Source organism: Neofelis nebulosa, chromosome 12 (genome assembly GCF_028018385.1).
Source record: "Neofelis nebulosa isolate mNeoNeb1 chromosome 12, mNeoNeb1.pri, whole genome shotgun sequence".
In the NCBI taxonomy this organism is placed as follows: domain Eukaryota; kingdom Metazoa; phylum Chordata; class Mammalia; order Carnivora; family Felidae; genus Neofelis; species Neofelis nebulosa.
In genome coordinates this window covers 93,156,711-93,174,566 of record NC_080793.1, presented here as the reverse complement: position 1 = coordinate 93,174,566, position 17,856 = coordinate 93,156,711, and the positions used below count along the sequence as shown (strand labels likewise).

The window sequence follows — 17,856 nt, the reverse complement described above, 5'->3', positions numbered from 1 at the left end:
GTCTTGTAACCTCCATATGGTCGCCTGTCATGTGCACAGTTTTCTGTTAAGTCCTGCCTTATTTATTACACTCCAAACAATATTTGCAGAGCGTGTAACAAATTGGTACCAGGAAACATACTCATTAGAATCTTGTTTCTGAAAGCGATGGCTGAGTGTCCCGGAGCATCACCCCGCATTCCTGAAACCCCGATACTCACAAAATACAGATTTGCCACCGAGCAGATTCGCTCTCATTTTCCAACATCACACGATGATGACGCTCTGCGCTCGTTCAGGCACACCTCGTTTTATGGCTTCGCCTTATTGTGCTTGGCGGAGCACGTGCTTTTTACAAATTGCAGGTTTGTGGCAACCCTGAGTCCAGCAAGTCTGTTGGCACCATTTTTTCCAACAGCGTCTGCTCACTTCGTGTGTCTGTGTCACATCGTGGTAATTCTCACAATATCCTAAAGGTTCTCGCTCTCGCTATATTTGGCGTAAGGATCTGTGATCAGGAATCTTCGATGTTATCACTGCAGGTGTTTTGGGGGCATCACAAAGTATGCACGTGTGACAGCAAAGCGGGTGGACAAATGCGTGTGTGTTCTGACGGCAGACGTGTGGCAACAGGAGAGCCGGAAGCAGAAGGGGGGCCTGAAGACGGCAGGGAGCTGGGCCACCTCAGGATACAACTCCAACGGATGGGGACTTGCTTCCCGTGGATGAACAAAGAAAGTGGTTTCCTGAGACGGAGTGTGCTCCTGGTGACGATGCTGTGAAGAGTGTCAAAATGCCAACACGGAATTGAGAATATCACACGAACTTAGCTGACAGAGCAGCGGACAGGGTGTGACAGGATAGACTCCGGGTTTGAAAGAAGTTCTGTGTGTAAAATGCTACCAAACGGCATCACGTGCTACAGAGAAATCGTTCTGAGAGAAGAGTCAGTCAACGTGGCAAACGTCACAGTTGTCTTATTTCCAGAGATGGCCACAGCCGCCACTGCCCTGAGGGGTCAGCAGCCTTCAACACTGAGGGAAGACCCTCCACCAGCAAAAAGATCGTGGCTCGCTGAAAACCCAGACAGATGATGGCTAGTCCTTCTTAACAGTAGAGTATTTATTTATTTTTGTTTTTTTAAGTGTATTTATTTATTTTTGAGAGAGAGAGAGAGGCAGAGAGAGAATTCCAAGCAGGCTCTGCCCTGTCAGCACAGCGCCCAAATGGGGGCTCAATCCCACAACTGTGAGATCATGACCTGAGACAAAATCAAGAGTCAGATGCTCAACCGACTGAGCCACCCAGGCGGCCTAACAATAGAGTATTTTTAAATGTTTTTTTTTTAATTTGTTAAAAAATGTTTATTTATTTTTGAAAGAGACATAGACAGAATGCAAGTGGGTTAGGGGCAGAGAGAGAGGGAGACACAGAATCCGAAGCAGGTTCCAGGCTCCGAGCTGGCAGCACAGAGCCCGACGCAGGGCTTGAACCCAGGAACCATGACATCATGACCTGAGCCGAAGTCGGACGCTCAACCGACTGAGCCACCCAGGCGCCCCTGTTTGTTTGTTTGTTTTTTAAGTAGGCTTCACACCCAGCATGGGGCCTTACACAGGGCCCAACATGGGGCTTGAATTCACAATCCCGGGATCAAGACCTGAGCCGAGATCAAGAGTTGGACATTTAACCAACTGAGCCACCCAGGCGCCCCAACAATGGATTATTTTTATTTTTTATTTTTAAATTTATTTTTACTTGTTTTTTATTTTTTGGAATATTTTTAAATTAAGCTATGAACACTGTGTCGTTAGACATAATGCTATTGCCCATTTCACAGACTACAGTACGGTGTAAACATAACTTTATGTGCACCAGGAAAGCAAAAAGTTCACTTGACTCTCTTTATTTCAATATTCACTTTATCCCAATGGACTGAACCAGATCCACAACATTTCCAACGTGTGCCCATCATTTTTCCCAATTTTGCACACATTGTAAAAAAGCTTAGCAACATCATTATAACTTACGTCATCTCACCAACAGCAGCCCCGCACACAAGTTCCTATTGGCGAATCTTTGGTTGTGGTTCCGCTGGTTGCCTCGGCCCCACAGAGGGCAGCGTGGCTCCAGAGAAACTGCCTTCTTCTGTTCCCACAGCATGGTGCCCACAGCTCTGTTCTTGTTTCCTGTTGCTTCTTTAGACTGGTAGTTTGTGAGAATCAGGGTCCTCCTTGATAAGACCCACAGCAAGGCTGTGCCTCTCCCATGAGTCACTGCACTGCAATTTAAAACAAAAACAAAATTTTTTTAATTTAACTTTATTTTTTATTTTTAAAAATTTACATCCAAATTAGTTAGTATATAATGAAGCAATGATTTCAGGAATAGATTCCTTAATGCCCCTTACCCATTTAGCCCATCCCCCCCGCCACAACCCCTCCAGCAACCCTCAGTTTGTTCTCCATATTTATGAGTCTCTTCTGTTTTGTCCCCCTCCCTGTTTTTATATTATTTTTGTTTCCCTTCCTTTATGTTCATTTGTTTTGTCTCTTAAAGTCCTCATATGAGTGAAGTCATATGGTTTTTGTCTTTCTCTGACTAATTTCACTTAGCATAATACCCTCCAGTTCCATCCACATAGTTGCAAATGGCAAGATTTCATTTTTTGATTCCCGAGTTATACTCCATTGTATATATATATACCACATCTTCTTTATCCATTCATCCATCGATGGACATTTGGGCTCTTTCCATACTTTGGCTATTGTTGATAGTGCTGCTATAAACATGGGGGTGCATGTGTCCCTTCAAAACAACACATCTGTATCCCTTGGACAAATGCTGAGTAATGCAATTGCTGGGTCATAGGGTAGTTCTATTTTTAGTTTTTTGAGAAACCTCCATACTGTTTTCCAGAGTGGCTGCACCAGCTTGCATTCCCATCAACAATGCAAAAGAGATCCTCTTTCTCTGCATCCTTGCCAACATCTGTTGTTGCCTGAGTTGTTGATGTTAGCCATTCTGACAGGTGTAAGGTAATATCTCATTGTGGTTTTGATTTGTACTTCCCTGATGATGAGTGATGTTGAGCATTTTTTCATGTGTTGGTTGGCCATCTGGATGTCTTCTTTGGAGAACTGTCTATTCCTGTCTTTTGCCCATTTCTTTCCTGGATTATTTGTTTTTTGGTTGTTGAGTTTGATGAGTTCTTTGTAGATTTTGGATACTAACCTTTCATCTGATACGTCATTTGAAAATATCTTTTCCCATTCTGTCGGTTGCCTTTTAGTTTTGCTGATTGTTTCCTTCGCTGTGCAGAAGCTTTTTATTTTGATGAGGTCCCAGTAATTCATTTTTGCTTTTGTTTCCCTTGCCTCTGGAGATGTGTTGAGTAAGAAATTGCTGCAGGCAAGATCAAAGAGGTTTTTGCCTGCTTTCTCCTCGAGGATTTTGATGGCTTCCTGTCTTACATTGAGGTCTTTCATCCACTTTGAGTTTATTTTTGTGTATGGTGTAAGAAAGTGGTCCAGTTTCATTCTTCTGCATGTCGCTGTCCAGTTTTCCCAGCACCACTTGCTGAAGAGACTGTCTTTATTCCATTGGATATTCTTTCCTGCTTTGTCAAAGATTAGTTGCCCATACGTTTGTGGGTCCATTTCTGGGTTCTCTATTCTATTCCATTGATCTGAGTGTCTCTTCTTGTGCCAGTACCATACTGTCTTGATGATTACAGCTTTGTAGTATAACTTGAAGTCTGGGATTGTGATGCCTTCTGCTTTGGTTTTCTTTTTCAAGATCGCTTTGGCTATTCGGGGTCTTTTCAGGTTCCATACAGGATTATTTGTTCTAGCTCTGTGAAGAATGCTGGTGTTACTTTGATAGGGATTGCGCTGAATATGTAGATTGCTTTGGGTAGTATTGACATTTTAACAATATTTGTTCTTCCTATCCAAAAACAAAATTTTTTTTTAATGTTTATTATTTACTTTTTGAGAGAGACAGAGTGTGAGTAGGGGAGGGGCAGAGAAAGAGGGAGACACAGAATCCCAAGCAGGCTCCAGGCTCTGAGCTGTCGGCACAGAGCCCGACACGGGGCTCGAACTCACAAACCGTGAGATCGTGACCGGAGCCCAAGTCAGACGCTTAACCGACTGAGCCACCAAGGAGCCTCAACGATATTTAAAGTGAGCTCAGAGTTACGTGACCCCAATTTGATAGCAAGATGCAGAGAAAGCTACTTAGAAACGTGACCCAGGCAATTCCTGGTGTGGCTCACTTTCCTCCCAGGGGTCTTACCGAGCAGGGCTCCCTCCCTCTACGGCAGTGCTGACTCACTTTGCCTACAGTCTCCTGCTGCGTAATTTTCCTTTGAGGAGGGGTGAGAAAGGCGGGAGAGTGGGAGAAGAGGGGAAGGAGAGGAAGTCACACCATGTTGCTTGTCTCTCGTGTTGGGCATGAGGACGGTCCTGCCCAGGACATGACTTATTTTACGTCTTGGGTGTGGGTGCTACCCCGAGCCTCCTCCGTGGGCTAGAACGTCACCATGGCACTTCTGGAAAAGAGATTCGATGTCGCCTCTGATGGCAAGTAAGTGAGAAACACAAGGGCAAAGATGATCATCAGGCAGACGATGAGGACAAAGGGCACGGGAAGCCATCATTTCTGAAGTGATGCTCAGAGAAAGAAATGAGGTTCTAACCTCAGAACACCCCCAAACAAGGGGGGAGGGTTGGTGAACAAGTCCCTGTTCCTATCACGTGCTGTTGAGAAAGGGCGTGAAAGAGCGGAAGACACAAAGGAAGGGAAGAGAAGCCTGAGCTCTGCTGCAGGGGGAGGGCGGGAAGGGGCCCCTGGGGCCTCCAAGCTCAACCGCTTGTGTCTTCAAGCTGAGAAAAAAGTAGAGAAAAGGCAAAAATCTATGAAGTCTCATGAATAAACAGACGCTTAACGGGAGGGAAGAGAAAAGAGAGACTCCCAGACTTCTCCCTGGAAGAAGGAGGGATGGGGGAGAAGGAGAGAGCCCCACTGGCAGGAATGAGGTTCAGCCCCAGCCCAGGATGAAGTGAACCCCAGAAGCCAAGGCAGGCGGAAGTGAGGGATCCCCAAGCAGGGGGAGTGGAGGGTACCAACCCCCAAGCCAAGGATGAACTGGCTTTGGCATTCAATTTAACTTGAATGTGAGCCGAGCTGCCCCACGTCCACGTGGCCACAGCCCAGGAAGGCAAGGACACAGAGGTGGCCATGCCCCGTGGTCTGGGGGTGGGGAGGGATCCTGGGGTCCTTTCAGAGATGAGGGCTGTCTCGGGGCAGCAAGACTTTAAGATGGCAAAGTGGAGGCTTCTCAGACCTCTCTTTTCTCTTCACCCTTAAGAAAATGGTCAGGCAATTAGGAACAGAAACGGAAATCCCATCACATAAATAACATAAGAGAACTGAAATAACGGAAGAGAACACCTCTACTGCCACACCCTGACGTCCTTGAAGCAGGGTGGCCAGAGGCAGGGGAGCTCAGGCACCATGAGAACATGACAAGGGCAGGGGAGTGGGGAAACGGCCCAGACAAGCCGTGTTCCTGTGGTATGCCACCCAGCGAGGCTTGTTGAATTTCAGAGTATTTGATGAGAAACCTTGGGGTAAATAGCTATACTGATGTAAGTCCTTTGGAAGCAAATGCTGTGATGGCTACTAGGAGCGTGAGCAGAAAGGAAGGAGAGCGGTTGCCATGGGAGCACTCGGAGCCAAGAAGAAGCCTTGGGGCCTGGGCTCAGGCTAACTAGTCTTATCTTTAGTGGCTGCAGGAAGAGCTCCCAGGTCAGGGGCTTTCAACTTGTTTGTTCTGGACCATCAACAAGAAATACATATTTTTAAAGTTTATTTATTTATTTTGAGAGAGACAGAGAGAGAGAGAGAGCGCACAAGCAGGGGACGGGCAGAGAGAGAGGGAGAGAGAATCCCAAGCGGGCTCTGCACTGTCAGCACAGAGCCCGACGCAGGGCTCAAACTCAGGAACCATGAAGATTTATGACCTGAGCCGAAGTTGGACACTTAACTGACTGAGCCCCCCAGGAGCCCCTAAAAGTGCACACTCTTATGACATAAGATTCATTCTGATGTTTTCTACATACTTTCATTCTGCTTTATTTTTCAAACACAGCTGTGGTGATAAGACGATCCCCAGTGATCTCCACCTCCTGGAGTCCACACCTTTTGATAATCCCCTCCCCTGACTGAGGGCAGCACCTGCAACTCAACATCTCTAACCATTGGAAACACAAACCAAAAGCACAATGAGATACCACCTTTCACCCATTAAGAGGGCTATCATCAATACACTACAAAAGTACCAAGTATTGGCAAGGATATGGAGAATGGGGACACTTTGCACTGTTAATGGAAATGAAAATGGTTTAAAAACTTCTTACCAGACATGTCACCAGAGGCAAGGGAAACAAAAGCAAAAGTGAACTACTGGGACCTCATCAAAATAAAAAGCTTCTGCACAGCGAAGGAAACAATCAGCAAAACTAAAAGGCAACCAACGGAATGGGATAACATATTTGCAAATGATATATATGATAAAGGGTGAGTATCCAAAATATGTAAAAAATTTATACAACTCAACACCCCAAAAACAGATAATCCAGGTTTAAAATGGGCAGAAGACATGAATAGACGCTTTTCCAAACAAGACATCCAGATGGCCAACAGACACATGAAATGATGCTCAACATCACTCATTGTCAGGAAAATACAAATAAAAACCACACTGAGATACCACCTCACACCTATCAAAATGGCTAAAATTAACAACACAAGAAACAATAGGTGTTGGTGAGAATGTGGAGAAAGGGGAACCATCTTGCACTGTTTGTGGGAATGCAAACTGGTGCAGCCACTCTGGAAAACAGTATGGACTTTCCTCAAAAAATTAAAAATAGACCTGCCCTACAACCCAGCAATTGCACTACTAGGTATTTACTCAAAGAACGTAAAAATACTAATTCAAAGGGATACGTGCACCTCAATATATATAGCAGCATTATCAACAATAGCCAGATTATAGAAGCAGCCTGTGTCCATCGACTGATGAATGGGTAAAGGAGATGTGGTATACATACACAATGGAATATTACTCACCCATCAAAAAGAATGAAATCTTGCCATTTGCAATGGCATGGACAGAGCTAGAGAGTATTATGCTAAGTGAAATAAGTCAGAGAAAGACAAATACCATATGATTTCACCTATATGTGGAATTTAAGAACAAAACAAATGAGCAAAGGGGGGGGGGCGCGGAGAGAAAGAGAAACCAACCAAGAAACAGACTCTTAACTGTAGAGAACACAAGGATGGTTACCAGAGGGGGGTGGGGCTGAGTTAAATAGATGTGGGGCTTAAGGAGGACACACGTGATGAGCACCAGGTGATGTATGAAAGTGTTGAATTGATATATTGTATACCTGAATCTAATATTACATTGTTTGTTGACTGGAATTTAAACGAAAACTTAAAAATATATTTATTAAAAATGGCTGAGATATTAAAATTTGTGTCTATGTATTTCACTGTAATTTAAAACAATTTTTAAAAACTCTGATAGAGCCACTCACCTGGGAGGCTCAGTCGGCTGAGTGTTCAAGTCTTGATTGTAGCTCAGGTCACGATCCCAGGTCGTGAGATCGAGCCCTGTGTTGGGTGGGCTCCTTGCTGGACATGAAGCCTCCTGAAGATTCTCTTTCGCCTTCTGCTCCTCTCCCACTCATGCTCTCCTCTCTAAAAACAAAACAAAACGAAAACAAACTCAGATGGAATCACAAAGCAAAACCCAATGTGTATGTCCCATAAAAGAGATTGGCCTAAAATAAAGTAACTTACATACTGCAGTAAAGGATGGGAAAAGTCACACCAGACAAATGAAAATAAAGAGAAAGCAGAGGTTCCAATGCCACCATCAGAGGTGGTTGCATTTAGGACAAAGAGTGTTCACTGTGATGAAGGAAGGCCATTTGTAAATGACAAAGTAGCCCAGCATCAGAAAATGTTATTCAAATGCTCCAAGAAAGACAAGAAGCCACTGACAAATGTTTCGGAAGTAGGAGGCTTTCATTTACTCCTCTTGGTCCATGGTAAATCAGATAGGGAAAAATAATAATTAAATCTAAAAGACCCTGAAGGATATAAAAAATAAGGTAGACCTGGGGTGCCTGGTTCTACCAGTCAGTTATGCATTTGACCTTGGTTTCTGCTCAGGTCGCGATCTTAGATTCACGTGATGGAACCCTGTGTCAGGCTCTGCGCTGACAGCATGGAGCCTGCTTGGGATTCTCTCTCTGTTCCTCTCCTTCTCTCTCCCTCTCTCTCTAAAAATAGATAAATAAACTTAAAAAAAAAAAAGGTAGACGTAATTGATTCACGTAAACTCCATTCACTATTAACAAAGAATACTTCTTGTTAAGTGCTTATAAGACAGTCAAGCACGTTAACCATATATTTGGCTAGTCCATCAATTAGAAGTCTTTTCTCACAATTTATAACTACTTGTTCATAAATAAGGTAATTGTACTATTGACAGTTTTTAATTATTAAAGTAAATACAGGGGTGCCTGCTGGCTCAGTCGGTAGAGCCTGCAGCTCTTGGTCTCGGGGTTGTGAGTGTGAGCCCCATGTTGGGTGTAGAGACTGCTTAAATAAATAAACAATTTTTTAACACAAAAAGTTTTAATCCTTTCTTTTTGCTTCCTGAGAACACATCTTTTGCATCCTTCTGTGAAAGCTTACGCGCTGAACACAAAGATTCATCAAAAACATCAAAAACCTCAAGAGATGGCCTCAGGAAAAAGACAAAGGCTACACATGGCTTTCTCTGATCTCAGGTCAGGACAATTAGAATTAATTTTAAAAATTAGGAAAAAAAAGTGTTACCTGTATATTTTCTAAAATCTCTTAATACATTCGGGCCAAAGAAGAAATTGTGATAGTTGATAACAATAGCCCTGATCCTAAAGCTAAAGCATTGCTCAGAACAATTCATAGTCAAGTATTAATTTTAATAAGCGAAAAATAATTTAAACATTCAACTCTAGGAGTTAGAAAAAGAACAATATTTTAAAACTAAAGAAACTAAAGGGTGACTGGCTGGCTCAGTTGGTACAGCATTTAACTCTTGATCTTGGGGTGTGAGTTTGAGCCTACAATGGGTGTACAGGCTACTTAAAAATAAAATCTTTAAAAAAAATGAAAATAATCAAAACAACTAAAGAAACTAGAAGGAATAAATTAATACATATAGAAAAGAGGAAAATGGTAAAACTAATAAATCTAATATCAGCTAAAGTATATAAAAGAATACTCATAAATAAAACAGATTATTTCTAAAAATGAAACCCTAGCCTTTCTCTCCTGCTTTAGGGAAGAGCCTCAGCTCTGTGTCCTGTGCGTTTCTGCCCTGGGGACCCCCTGACTCACACCTCCAGTTGCCAGATGTGTGGACATTTCCCCCACACCAACAAACAATTCTCAGACACCAGCAGGGTGTCCTAAAATTCAACTCAATTCTGTCACCATCTACCCCAAGGTGGCATCAGATCCCACAGCCTAAGGGCTCCCCATCCCCTACATCAGATGCCAGAGTAGGTCCAGGTTGTCACCTGAGCTTCTGACCGACAGGATATAAACCAGAGGTTCCCATGAGCCCCCTCCTCAGGTTCCATTAATTTGCTAGAGGGACTCACAGAACTCAGGGGAACACCTACATTCACCAGCTTATTAAAGGCTCTGATAAAGGATACAGATGAACAGCCAGATGAAGAGATACTTAGGGTGGGGTGAGGTCTGGGAGGGTCCTGTGCACAGGATCTTCAGTGCTGTGTTCACCAGCCCAGAAGCCCTCTGAACCCTGTACTACTGGGGTGTTATGCAGGGTTTCTCACGTAGGCATAATGGATCATTAACTCCATTTTCAGTCCTTTTTCCTTCTCAAGAGAATGGAGGGCAAGACTGAAGATCCCAAGCTCTGATCATGGTGACCAACCTAGGAGACACCCGGGAGCCCACCCAAAGTCAACTCATTAGAACAAAAGATGCTCCAATCACCCAGGAAATTACAAGAATTTCAGAAGCCCTGCGTCAGGAACCCGGGTCAAAGACCAAACATTAGAACAAAAGATGTTCCTACTATTCTTATCACTTAGGAAATTACAAGAGTTTAGGAACTCTGTGCCAGGAACCAGGAGCGGAGACCAGTATACATTTTCCATTATGTCTCAGTTTCCTAGGAAAAAAATAAATAAATGGAAACTAGAGAATATAAACTATTCAAATGTCAAGAAAAAATGAGAGAATGGTTTCAGGGGGCTATCCCTTGGGGAGAAAAGGGCAGAGATGGTTTCACAAGGGAAGTCTACAGACCTAAGGGACAGATAAACCAAAGATATGCAAATGTTTCTCAATTCGGGAGGTGGGGGGAAAACATTATAACAGTGTTATGTAGTCAGCATCATGCAGATACCAAAATCTGAAGTGGATAGCACCAAGAAATATCACAAGCAATCTCATGTAGAATTACTAATGCAGAAATTCGAAGGAAAATACTAGCAAATGCAATCAAGCAGCATCTGAGAGCATGATCAATTGTTTTCATAACTGGAATATACAAGAATGACTCAATATGGAAAAACCTACGAACAAAATTAATTGCCTGTATGGATAAAATTGGAAAAACAAGACCATCTCCATAGATGTTGGAATGAGATTGGATAAAGTTTCAAAATCTATTCCTTAAAACCTTTTCATAAAAGATGGAAAGAAGAATAATTAACCTAAAACCCAATACCATAGTTAGCAGAGAAATAATGAAAGTTTGTTAATAAGGTGAAACAAGACAAGGGTGTCCACCATATTTCAGTGTTGTTCTGAAGTATTGGAAGACGAAAGAATTTTCAGCATAGAGGAAAGGAGATACAGATTTAAGATGGCAGTTAAATGAGAACTTTATTGCCCCAAATTTGAATTGTAAATATAAACTTACGATTTATGTTTTCTTAAGAAACAAGAACAACTAAACTTATCTCTTAGCTCTGTCCTCTGATAAATCTGGAAACAATGACCAAGCCAGAAGCAAGGAGCTTCCCCAGCCCCCAGGCTGTGGTTGCTATGACCAATTCCCACCTTGGGGAACTAAGAACTTCTGCAGAGGGCAGATTCCTGGTCAGGGGTGGGATGACCTGAAATGTCTCGTCACATCAGATAGCGAAGAAGTGAGGTTGTGTCGAAAGGACTCAGAAGACAATCTGAGGAAACTCTCACTGGCCAGCAAGAGGACAACCAGATCAATAACGCAGTGGAGGGCTGCCTGGGTGGCTCAGTCAGTTAAGCATCCGACTCCTGATTTCAGCTCAGGTCATGATCTCACGGTCACGGGATTGCGCCCCTCGTGGGTCCCACGCCCAGCGTAGAGCCTTCTCAGGATTCTCTCTCTCTGCCCCTCCCTCACACGTTCTCTCTCTCAAAATAAATAAATAAACGTTAAGAAAAATAACATAGTGGATTGAAGCACACCAAATATGTTTAAAATGTTAGTTCATAATAATACCAGATAATACTAAACACACCCAACACCACCCCCACACCTAAAAAAGAGGAAAGAAATCAAGAAAGCAGAAAGCACATTGGTTACCTCTGGAAGATGATGAAGGGGAAAAAAATTGGGCTTCCAAGCTTTTATTTCACCTTTTCTTTATAAAGATGAGAAGCTAGTATTCCGGCTCGTAAATGAAGATAAAGGCTGAGAGAATATCACTATTCTGCAATCCCTAATGAATTAGAGGATCTAAGCAGCGGGCATCAGTGGCTGCTGGCACCACAAGAAGAGAGAGATAGCCAGACATAATAGGCTTTCCGGTGGAGGAGCATCGCCCTTATGACACACGCCTGTCCAAATAATCAAGCCAGAATCCAATTAAGTCCCTAGATCCTACTTACTAGTCATCTATGGGAAATGCAGAGAGTAGAGGAAGGTGTTGAAAAGGATCAAGAGAACGACAGACTGATCCCACCTAAAATATTAATGCAAAGTCTTAGTAAGATATTAATTGTTAGCAGAGTTCATCAGTACATTATAAAACCATAGCCAAGTAGAGAATTGACGCATTGATTCAAAGATGGTTCAGTATCAGGAAATCTACCAGTGTAAATAAGCATATTAAAAGTCAAAGAGAAAAACCAAATGATCATTTCAAAATTTATTCTTGATTGAAGTCACAAGTGCATAGGAATGGAAGACTATTTCAATTACTCACTAAGATAAATGTATGAATATATACTACTTAATGGTGAAATGTGACATTAAAATTGGGCACATATGGTATGCACTTTTTCCATTATTTAATATCATTTTTATTATTAAATTATTAATAACTATTAGACAAAAGAAAGAAAGTATAATCATAGGAAAGAAGAAGGCAAGAATATGCTTATTTGGACGTGATAAGATTATACGCCTAGAGAGCCTAAAAGAATACAAATTTTATTGTAAGGAAAAAAGAAGTCAGCAAGATGGCTGGATCATGACTGTCATGTAATTGTTAACCGTGTGCCAGGCACCGTGCCCAGTACTTCTTATATAGGAACTGGTTTCATTGTCATAACAATCTATGAGGTAGACATGGTTCTCACCATCCCGGCTTTACAGAACAGGAAACGGGGGCACAAAGAAGTTAGTAATTTGCCCACAGCTGGTAAGTGGTGGAGCCAAAATAAGAATCGTTGATGTCTTTATTTGCCAGCAACACCCACTTTTGAAAATGTCCCATTGATTATAACCTAATTAGAAACATCTAGAAATGTGCTTATCAAGAAAGGAAGACGACCCAGGGGTGCTTGGGTGGCTCAGTGGGTTGAGCCTCCTGCTCTTGATTTTGGCTCAGGTCACGATCTCGTGGTGGTGGCATTGAGCCCCATGTCAGGCTCCACACTGAGAGGAGCCTGCTTGGGATTCTCTCCCTCTTTCTTTGCTCTTCCCCTGCTCGTGCTCTCTCTCTCTCTCTCTCTCTCTCTCTCTCTCAAAATAAATAAATAAACATTAAAAAAAAAAGAAATAAAGAAGACCTGTATGAACAAAACTTTAAAAGAGAAGAAGAAAGATGATAAAGGGCAGAAGAGCTGAATTTTTGGTGACCTCTAACCTGACTGGCGTCTAGACCACTGGTCTCCAAAGTCACATGTGAATACCAGACCTTCCCATTGGGATAAGTGTTGATGTGTCTGGGTCACTGTAAGGCAGTGGGCATGTCCAGAAAAATAAACAGAAGCTCCCTAACGAGAGCATTACCCCCTCCCCTCACACACTTGCTTTTAGCTCATTGTAGCTCAGTACGCTTTGCCTCCACCCAAGTAAGTAAATATATGGGTTCTATTATTAAATTGAGAGCGTTCTTATTGCAAATCATTGCAATGAGATGGAGAACAACCAGGAAAGTCTTATGTCATTTATGGCAATTTTCAGATGATCTCATAATAAAATACTTAAATGAGGTTTTTAGCTTAGACATTACAGCAAAGAGTTAAAAATGTTGTTAAGTTTCTCAATGCCTAGAAGTGTCTCAGAGTAGTTACCTAGCAGATACTCTCAAAAAAGGATTAGGCATAATCTATTCCTTCCTGGTAAATTTCAGGTTTTAACACTAGGATGTTCAAAAGAAAAGTGTTGGGATGAGAGCATTTTTGCTGCTGTAATTTTGTGTCGTTGTGAGAATTCTTACAACATTCTTAAAAATTGGGGAATTTTTTTTAACTTGTTTTGAAATCTTCCAAAAGAAGAATCCACTTGATAAAAATATGAAAAGGAAAACATCTTCTAATTAATATGCAAAACTTCCTGACCCAAATCAGGAAAGATGAAACTGACTCCCTTAAAATCTTTCTAGAATGAGTGGAAATGCTTGAATTACTGGAGACACAACCCAGGAGAGTAGCCCAGGCCCTACCTCCTCCACCTGGATTCATGCTTATTCTGGAGAATCATTTCATCAATGATGGATGGAAAACCAAGGGTCAAAATAAATGGAATCTAGAGGCAGACTTCACATGTCTGCATCAAAAGCTGCAAAACAGATAAAAAAAAAAGTAATGATGCATGGGGCGCTTGGGTGGTTCAGTCAGTTGAGGGTCCAACTTCAGCTCAGGTCATGACCTCACCGTTTGTGGGTTTAAGCCCGGTGTCGGGCTCTGGGCTGACAGCTCGGAGCCTGCAGCCTGCTTCGGATTCTGTGTTTCCCTCTCTCTCTGCCCCTTCCCTGCTCATGCTCTGTCTCTCTCTCACAAAATCAATAAACATTAAGAATATTTTTTAAAAACAAAAAAAATAATGATGCATAGCCTATCACACTGCTCTATTACTAATATTTTCTACTACTATTTTTGTATCATTAAATAACATGAAAATATTTTAAAATAGTGTTTATTTCCTCTTCCACTTGTCTTTTTCACTTCTATTTTTGCATATGTGTGATAATATACATGATAGATTAATGCAGTTACATATCTACATACCTTAAAAATAAATCTATATAAACCCATAATTAAGAGAAATAAATATACTGGGGGCACATGCTGGCCTAAGGTACATGTTACAACTTGGAGACTCCTATATTGACTTTCCAAAGTTGCAATAATTTGATGATCGAATAATCTGCCTTTTTTGGCTACTTAGCGGAAAGTTCTTAAAAGTCTGCCCCAGCGAGACTTTTCACTCTTATGTGGATCCTGAGAAACTTGACAGAAGACCATGGGGGAGGGGAAGAAAAAAAAAAAGAGAGAGGGAGGGAGCCGAACCATAAGAGACTCTTAAAAACTGAGAACAGACTGAGGGTTGATGGGGGGTTGGGAGGGAGGGGAAAGTGGGTGATGGGCACGGAGGAGGGCACCTGTTGGGATGAGCACCGGGTGTTGTATGGAAACCAATTTGACAATAAATTTCATATTAAAAAAAAAAGGTCTACCTGTTGGTTCAGTGGATAAAAGCAAAGTGAGGCCTTAAACACACACAGCGAGGCTCTGCTGGGACATTTGCATTTGATGATAGGAGAAAAGATCTAGCTGATCTCCTGTCAGTGTTTTAAAGGAGAATTTAAATTAGTAGCTAACGGTCTGAAAAATCAATTTCTTTATATATTTTTTTCTGATTCCCTGTGTGAGGCCGCCTGACGCTACCTGTTACTGGTACTGTCACTTACCTTTGCCGCTTGCGGCCAGTAGAGTGGCGGCTCCCCAAGTCACCCAGGTTGCCATCTCTGTCAGGAGAGATTATTCACCAGCAGGACAATCACGTCATCAGGAACTATTTTCTGTGGAGGGACAGTTTAAATCATGGCTCTCTACCTCAGCTGCATGTCACAATCCCTGGGGGTCTTCAGGAAGGTCTGAGGCCCCGGTCACCCCAGCCCCTGGGGGTCTGAGGTCACTGGTCTGGGAATTGGGTTTTCAGAACCCCTCAGCTAACAGGAGTCAGAGCCCCAGGGCCTGCCGTGACCCTGGGAGCAAAGGTTGCAAAGGCTGAAGGCCAAAGCGCGTGTGTCCCTGTGGGAGCTGAGGCCCCACCCCTGCCAATGGCTCGGGGGTCCCCGGCACCTGCCACACGGGCAGGGGCCCCATCTCGCTTCCACCGCTATTTTCAGATGTTGTTATTTTTTTATCTCAGGGCTAAGCTCTTCCCAGAGTTTAAAAGAGTTGTACAGAGTTGCCCTTTTCTTCAATAAAGTGGTAAACATATCATGAGATGATTCCCGCAGGCGGCAGAGGTCATAAAATGGACTTGTACGTTGGACACACAGAGATCCTTGTCAGTGGATAAAGAACAAAAGATCTGTTGCCTCCATCTCCGTACAAATAGTCAGCAGGTAAGACCTGGGAAACACAGATGGAAGCACAGAGGAAAACCTGGCCGAGGAACACGGGTGCCTCGGATCACTTCAGTTTGGAACACAGCAGGATTTTCAGGAAGATGAAAAAGGGAATCAAGATGGTGACAAGCTGTGATTTGCCCATTTTTACATGTGTAGCTAATAAAGCAAACGCTCTACAAGAGTGTCACCTCTTGAAGTCTCACCACTTGGACACTCTTGTAAGTTGGACACGTGGGACAGGGGGCGCTGATGTGACCGGTCCAGGCGGACGTTTGCAGAACCACCGACCAGAGATCAGTGCGAGCATCCAGCGGTGAGAAGACAACCTGAAGGCAGGCAGCCGGTAGGCAGGACACAACTGCGGGGTACCCAGCTATCACAGTTCATGCGACTGCAGGATGAAGCTGAGGCTGGAGAGTGGGTTCCCGGGGTTTCCCCTTGAGTGACCTGGTGGCAAAGGCCCAAACCAGGGATCTCAGGTGCGCAGAGGGAGTCTGGGGGGAGACGCAGGTCCTGCTCCAGGAGAACATGGCTTTGAGCAGCAAAGGGGACACCTGCCCTGGGGACCGGGAAGCCGTGTGCAGACGGGTGTGGAGCGCTCCAGAGAGATCGTTCTAGGGACAAGCCTGGCAGCGTCTGCGTGTGGGCTGGCCGAGGCCGGGACGTGGGCCAGACTGTCCAGGGAGAGAGAAAGACCACAGGAAATATTGGAAGTTCAGGTGATGACAGAGACACGGGGAGTGGGGACCTTCCCTCCTGCAGACCCAGCAGTCTGAACCGCACCAGCGGGGAGAGCGAGAGTGGGGCAGGACGTGTCCAAGGACTTATTACGTCCAGTGATATTGGGGTCCGGTGACCGGTGGCTTCCCACAGGGAGGCTGATTCCAGGAGGGCTGAGCCAGACGAAGGATAGAGGGCCATGAAAGTGGGGAAGACGGCCAGAAGCGTGTCTGTGAAGAGAGGAGGATGGGGACAAGTCTCTGTAATTCTGCAGATGAAACGATGTGATCAAGTGTAACCTGCCAGCGAGAAGCTGCTGGGGGAGGACAGAGGAAGTACCGAGAGGACCCACACTGCTCCAGCCGAGGACAAGCAGGTCCCTGCCGGGGACACGGCCGCTTGGGCTCTGGAGAGACGGGATGTGGAGGAGCCTTCAGCGGAGTGGGAGCACCTGCACCCTGCTGCTGGGGAGGAGGATGGCAGTGAGGTCAAGGGGGGAGAGAGAGGGACACCGGAGAGGGTGTAACAGAGAACATGGGAGGCTGCGGGAGGGGTGGTGAACACCCCCAAAATGGGAAACTTAAGTGACATTACTTCATGTGGTACCAGGGTCCATGGAGGGTCCAGGAGGAGGGTCTGGTGAGGGTCCGGGAGGAGGGGGTTCCATGGAGGGTCCAGGAGGAGGGTCTGGTGAGGGTCCGGGAGGAGGGGGTTCCATGGAGGGTCCAGGAGGAGGGTTCATGTGGTTGCAGCAGGTGTGTTGATGAGGGTACAGGCCGGGTCTATTCCAGGAGCTGTGGCTGTGGAGAGAATGTGAGCATTTGCCAGAACAGGGAGAAAATGCATAACGCCTGGAGAAGAGTTGAGCCACGGAAGAATATCCGCTTGGGGTCCTGTGGGTAGTTGTTGGGGCAGCCCTGAAGGCAGGCCCGGGCTGTGGGGTTCACCACCCCCCTCAATACAGGACAGAGCATAGGACCTTCTCAAGGACTTGCCCAGATGTGCGGGCACAGGGAGGGGACGAAGCTGCGGGCAGCCAGATACCAAGTAAGAGATCAGACTGAGGTCACATCAGAGAGATCAGATAAGTCTCTCAGCCCATGAATTTTATTTTTCCTCAAACCTCAAAACAATGTCTCATCAGAAAAGTAGATGAATGACATCACTGGGACGTTTGAAGAATCATATCCAAAGCTACCGTGAACCTGGATACCTTCAGAACAAAGGGTAGCCACGTGTGTAATCATTAGGTGCC

At 44.2% G+C, this 17,856-nt stretch overlaps 1 long non-coding RNA gene across 2 annotated transcripts; it reads right to left on the bottom strand.

The window, feature by feature from the left end:
- Positions 1 to 1,838: 1,838 nt before the first annotated feature.
- Positions 1,839 to 17,810, bottom strand: LOC131492187 (uncharacterized). 2 transcript variants are annotated; one of them, XR_009251922.1, is made up of 4 exons: positions 17,196 to 17,810; positions 15,213 to 15,323; positions 7,593 to 7,755; positions 1,839 to 2,260 (listed from the first exon to the last, which is right to left on the bottom strand). It is a non-coding gene; the product is annotated as an uncharacterized LOC131492187 (long non-coding RNA). The 2 variants fall into 2 exon arrangements; XR_009251921.1 differs by having other exon boundaries at positions 1,841 to 2,260; positions 15,213 to 17,800.
- Between the last annotated feature and the right edge of the window lie 46 nt (positions 17,811 to 17,856).